The 6,464-nt window shown below is 36.7% G+C and overlaps 1 protein-coding gene across 2 annotated transcripts in view; it reads right to left on the reverse strand.

The window, feature by feature from the left end:
• The window catches only part of LMO7 (LIM domain 7), a 249,361-nt gene that overhangs the window by 130,073 nt on the left and 112,824 nt on the right, over positions 1-6,464 (reverse strand). The window lies entirely within an intron of this gene.

The raw sequence follows: 6,464 nt of genomic DNA on the forward strand, positions 1-6,464 counted from the left end.
TGACTGGTCTCCTTAGCACAATGGGCAGCAAAAAAAAAAAAAAAAAAAAAAAAAAAATCTGAAACCTGTGGAATGTCACTCCTTCAACATTCCAAAGACTTACATATACACTTGAGTTTGCTGAAAATAAAAAAAGACAAAAGTCTTGATTTAATAGCCTACAGAATGTTGTTCAACAGGATTCAAAATTACAAAACAGTGGCTATGAAGATCTCATTTTGTGAACAAAAGATGTTTTTCTGTTTTCATGGTTTCTACACACAAAGATTAGACAAGTTAGTTAATATAGCTAATAATACCATTCTCCCAACTCAATTTCCTAGAACAATTATTCCATGATACCTAATTTCTGATTTGTACACAGAAACCCAAGTAGAAAGCAAAGCTTTCTCCCTTCATGTCCACGTGAGCTTTTTCTTAATCACTAGCTGAGAAGTCAGAAATGAATTGAGTAAGTTTATAAGAAATAACAATTGCAAATGAATTCTCCTAGTTGTTCCTTATTAACAGGGTATTTCTATATTTCTGTTACTGGTGGCATTCTTGCAATGCATAGAAGAACTAGTAACTGCAGCATTATGGAATAGGAACATAATTCTGGAAAGTATAAATCAAGAAATTATTTGCAGTTTGTGACCACTAGCTCGGCACTGACTTTCTTACAGTAACTTGTATTTTGAAATTTGATCTTTAAATGACATAAATTGAGGCCATTATGAGCTGAGGAAACATATAAAATGTCAGGAAAGTCTGGCAGGAGGAAGAGTGTCATAAATTTCTGCTCCACCTATTTGAGTCACTGGTGACTTTGGCCAGGTCATTCAGCTTACCTGTTTATATCACATATCATTTTTACATTACAGGTTTCATAAGAGAAAGTACATTTTAAAAAACACAGTTTCTGAAATTAATAATAGCACAACCTACTCTCAATTGGGTCAGCCAAGGGGAGTAAGAGATCCAGGTAAAGGGAATAGAAAAGATAAACGATGTCTCCCAATAATGAGTTAATTAACACTTCCCTCATCAGAAGGTTCAAAGCTATTACTTAGAAGTGACAGACACACAATGGATTAGCATTCCTTTTCCACCCTAAACCTTCAAGTACATGTGCAAACACGGAAATAAGCTGAGGAAAAAACAATACTCTGAATAACACACAAACTAGCCTCTAAAAAGTTGAGTCACTAAAGGAAAATGCTGTTTTCTTTTGTTAGTAGTGACAATTCTAAGGACTACAAGATGGAGAAAAGACACATAGAGTCTTGGCAAATGCTGAACACCCAATTAAATTTTGAATCATCAAAAATTATTTTCATATACAATTAAAGGACAACCTTTTAGAGTATTTCTTCTAAGGAGGAAAACAATGGGTCTCATAAAATGTAAACTTCTGTGAAATTGAAGTCTGCCTAGAGGAATGGGGCATAGCCTTATGTTAAATCAAAAACAGGAGTCATCTATGGAAATACTCTCTTCTACAAATAGAACTTCTTTGCCTAATAAGCGTTCTTCAATCACACAATACGGAATTCCTAAGGTAACACTGGCTTCAGGTAACTGATTCTATTCAAGATTCAGATAACATAACCTTCCAGATACCTCTATGTACTAGGACCTAGAATCATTCAAGGAGCCGTTGTATCAGCCTGCATCCCCTTGTTCCATCCCTCTAGCCCTAGCTTGAATTATCTCTCTCTTCCCCCAAGCCTTTCCTTAGGCCAGAGCCTAAACCTGGTTATGTGCTTGGTTAGTGCATGAGAGGGCTTGCTCTTTTGGTAGGATTAAAACCAGAAGGAAGCACCTAGTAATCTGACACCTCCCAAGTCAGAGCATTCACAGGTAAGGCCAGCAATTTCTCTCCTTCTCCCTCAGCTCATCCCTTGCTAGGATCTGAATGTTTGCATTCCTCCCAAAACTCATACCTTGAAATCCTAACCCTGAAAGTAACAGTATTAGGAGGTGGAGCCCCTGGGAGGTGATTAGGTCATAAGAGTAGAACCCTCATGAGTGGGATTAGGTCCCCCATAAAAGAGGCTCCTGAAACTTGCCTTGCCCCTTCCACCACAAGAGGTTACAGTGAGAAGTCTGTCTACGAAGGAAGCAGGTCCTCACTATATGCCAAATATGCCGGTGTCTTGATCTTAGACTTCCCAGCCTCCAGAACTGTGATAAACAAATTCCTATTGTTTATAAACTACCTAATTTATGGTATCTTGATGCAGCAGCAGCCCAAGCAGACTAAGACATCTCTCAAGTTGCCTCCTCCCTTTCCTTCTCACTCCCCTCCCTCACCCTCAAACAAACTGTCCACTCCCTTCAAAGGAGTTGCACGACGACAGATAATAGAGAGCTGGCTCTGTTCAAAAGCTTTGTCAGTGAATATAACCCACTTTAATCATAACTCGGAGAGGAAATTCAGAAAACTGTACATAAAGCTCAATATAATGTCTGGCTCAGTTATAAAAGCTTTAGTGAGAACTAGAATTTGATGCTCTGTTTCTAATAGTGTCCAGAAACTAGTTCTAAATGCCCAATCTCATTTTTCGCTTTATCAGAAAGCTTTTCAGTTGAGGTACAAAATTTATGGACGCCTTTTGAGCTCCTATTTCCAAATATTTTCACAATGAACAAGGAAGATGACATGGAACAACGTATCAATACACTGAATGAACTTTTTAACCTGCGAATTATTTTATTAGTCATTCACGCATACATATTTCTAATATCTTTCTGTCACGTGCATTTTCTAAATATATATCCTCACATTATCAAACTTCTATTAGTAACTAAATTTTTGAAGATATACTAAAAGTATTACATGTTGCTCACAAATTGAAGAGCAATGTCTTTTTTTTTTATTTTGGCAGATTTTGGGGGAACAGGTGGTGTTTAGTTACATGAATAAATTCTTCAGTAGTGATTTCTAAGATTTTGGTGCACCCATTACTTGAGGAGTGTACACTGTATGCAATATGTAATCTTTCATCCCTCACCACTCCCCACTCTTTCCCCCAAGTCCAATGTATCATTCTTATGCCTTTGCATCCTCATAGCTTAGCTCCCACTTATGAGTGAGAACATATGATGTTTAGTTTTTCATTCCTGAGTTACTTCACTTAGAATAATGGTCTCCCAGTCCATCCAGGTTGCTGCAAATGCCATTTTGTTCCTTTTTATGGCTGAGTAGTATTCCAAGGTATATGTATATATACACCACATTTTCTTTATCCACTCATTGATTGATAGGCATTTGGGCTGGTTCCACATTCTTGTAATTGCAAATTGTGCTACTACAAACATGGGTGTGCAAATATCTTTTTCATATAATGACTTATTTTCCTCTGGTAGATACCTAGTAATGGTAGATCTACTTTTAGTTCTTTAAGGAATTTCCACACTGTTTTCCATAGTGGCTGTACTAGTTTACATTCCCACCAGCAGTGTAAAACTGTTCCCTTTTCACTGCATCCACAACAATTCTTTTTTTATTTTTTGATTATGGTCACTCTTGCAGGAGTGAGGTGGCATTACTTTGTGGTTTTGATTTGCATTTCCCTGATTATTAGTGATGTTGCCTTATTTTTCTGTATGCTTTTTAGCCATTTGTGTATCTTCTTTTGAGAACTGTCTATTTATGTCCTTAGCCCACTTTTGATGGGATTGTTATTTTCTTGCTGACTTGTTTGAGCTCCTTGTAGATTATAGATATCAGTCCTTTGTCAGATGTATAGATTGTGAAGATTTTCTCCCACTCTGTGGGTTGTCTGTTTATTCTGCTGATTATTTCTTTTGCTGTGCAGAAGTTTGTTTTAATTTAATTAAGTCCCATCTATTTATCTTTGTTGGATTTGCTTTTGGGTTCTTGGTAATGAAGTCTTTGCCTAAGCCAATGTCTAGAAGGGTTTTTTCAATGTTATCTTCCAGAATCTTTACGGTCTCAGGTCTTAGATTTAAGTATTTGATCCATCTTGGGTTGACTTTTGTATAAGGTGAGAGATGAGGATCCAGTTTCATTCTTCTACATGTGGCTTCCAATTGTCCCAGCACCATTTGTTGAATAGGGTGTCCTTTCCCCACTTTATGTTTTTGTTTGCTTTGTGGAAGAGGAGTTGGCTGTAAGCACTTGGCTTTATTTCTGGGTTCTCTATTTTGTTCTATTGGTCTATGTGCCTATCTTAAACATGATTTTTGTTTTATCCACTATATGGTATTAATGCATTTGCTTGCTTTTCCTCTAAACACAAATTGTGCTTATTAAGCATTTTAATGTGCACTAAATATGGCAATGTGCTGGGATCGGCAGCAGAGCAATCAGACAGTCCAGCTGCTAGAGGCACAGACAACCCTCTCCCTTTCCAAACAGCATCGCCTAGCACTTAGCAAAAAAACCTGGCATTTCATAGGTGCTTTACAAATATTTACTAAAATCCACTGCCCAGTTTTTAATGCAGAAATATTTCTGTGAAATACGAAACAAATCATTCAAAATATCTTCTTTATAAAGAAATTTTTAAACATTTTACCTCTGCTTTCAAATGCTAGAAATTTTTTGCTTTTACCAACAACACCCCTCCCTAGTATTTTTTTGTTTCCAGAGAAGTCAAACCTTGATATTCTCCACTTATTGTCAACATTGATCAAAAGAGTGAACTATCAGATATATTAACTTGGACTGGTTATCTTAATTAAGTACATGCCTTACTAAAATTTTATTAACTTTTATTTAAATTCATAAGCTGCAATATTTTAAAATAAGTAATCATATTTCCATGGGTAAAATAACCAGCATATATAATTTAAAAGTCTAAAAGCATTCAATATAAATATTTATGATCACTCTAATCTTTTCAAAGATTGCTAGTAAAATTGATATAAGTTTAATTCCTAGAATTTCTATGGTAGTAATTTTGAATACTGCTGAATTACCTACAATACACAATAAAAGTTAACAGTAAATGCTAAGATGGGAAAGTGTGTGGAACCGCAATGTCAGTACCAATATTTATAGTCATCACTTTCTTATGATGGAACTTTATCATATAGCCTCACCATTCTGCTTGAAGCATCCTGAAGTAAGTCTAGCAAAGCTTGAGTAGTCTCAGGGCAGATACCTCTTATTCTGAGACCCTCAATAATTACAGCACTAATGGATTTCACTGAGTAGTAGAAAATTTCCCAATGTCACATCAAAGGCAAACGGCGTCTAGACACAGACCTTACATCCTTCACAACAATGAACTCATAGTGGATCACAGACATAAATATAAAACCAAAAGCTATTAAAACTCCTAGAAGAAAAGACAGGGGGAAGTCTAGAGACTTTAGGTTTGACAGTGACTTTTTAGATATGACACAAAAAGCACAATTCATAAAAGAAAGAATTGACACACTGGACTTCATTAAAATTTAAAATATCTGCTTTGTGAAAGACACTGTCAAGGGAATAAAAAGACAAGCCACAGACTGAGAGAAAATATTTGTAAGAGACATATCTGAAAAGGGACTCTTATCTAAAATATACAAGGAACTCTTAAAAAGTCAACAATAAGAAAATCTGATTAAAAAATGGGCCAAAGACCTTAACAGACACCTCACTAATGAAGACACGCAGATGACAAGCACATGAAAAGATGCTCCACATCATATGTTAACAGCAAATTAAAACAATGAGATACCACTACACATTTATTAGAATTGTCAAAATTCAGAACACGGACAACACCAAATGCTGACAAGGACGTGGAACAACAAAAACTCTCATTCTCTGCTGGTAGAAATGCAAAATGGTACAGAGATTTTGAAAGACTCTGGCAGTTTCTTACAAAACTAAATATACTCTTACCATATGATGCTGCAATCATGTTCCTTGGTATTTACCAAAAGGAGCTAAAAATGTACACTTACACAAAAAATTGCACACGGATTGTATTAGTCCATTCTCACACTGCTATTAAGAACTACTTGAGACTAGATAATTTATGAAGAAAATAGGCTTAATTAACTCACAATTCCACAGGCTTAACAGGAGGCATGACTGGGAGGCCTCAGGAAATTTACAGTCATGGCAAAGGCAAAGGGGAAGCAAGCGGGTCTTACTGTGGCAGAGAAAGAGAGACAGCAAGTGAAGGGGGAAGTGCCACCTACTTTTAAAACATCAGGTCTGGAGAGAACTCACTCACTATCACAAGAACAGCATGGGGGAAACCCGCCCCCATGATCTAATCACCTCCCACCAGGTCCCTCCCCCAACACTGGGAATTACAATTTGACATGAGATTTGGATGGGACACAGGGCCAAACATCATGGATGTTTATAGCAGTTTTATTCATAATTGTCAAAACTGGGAAGCAACCAAGATGGCCTTCATTTGATGAATGAATAAACAAACTGTGGAACCGCCAGACAGCAGAATGCTATTCAGCACAGAAGAGACATAAGGTGGCCGGGTGCCGTGGTTCAC

Source organism: Mandrillus leucophaeus, unplaced genomic scaffold, assembly GCF_000951045.1.
Source record: "Mandrillus leucophaeus isolate KB7577 unplaced genomic scaffold, Mleu.le_1.0 Scaffold126, whole genome shotgun sequence".
Classification (NCBI taxonomy): Eukaryota; Metazoa; Chordata; class Mammalia; order Primates; family Cercopithecidae; genus Mandrillus; species Mandrillus leucophaeus.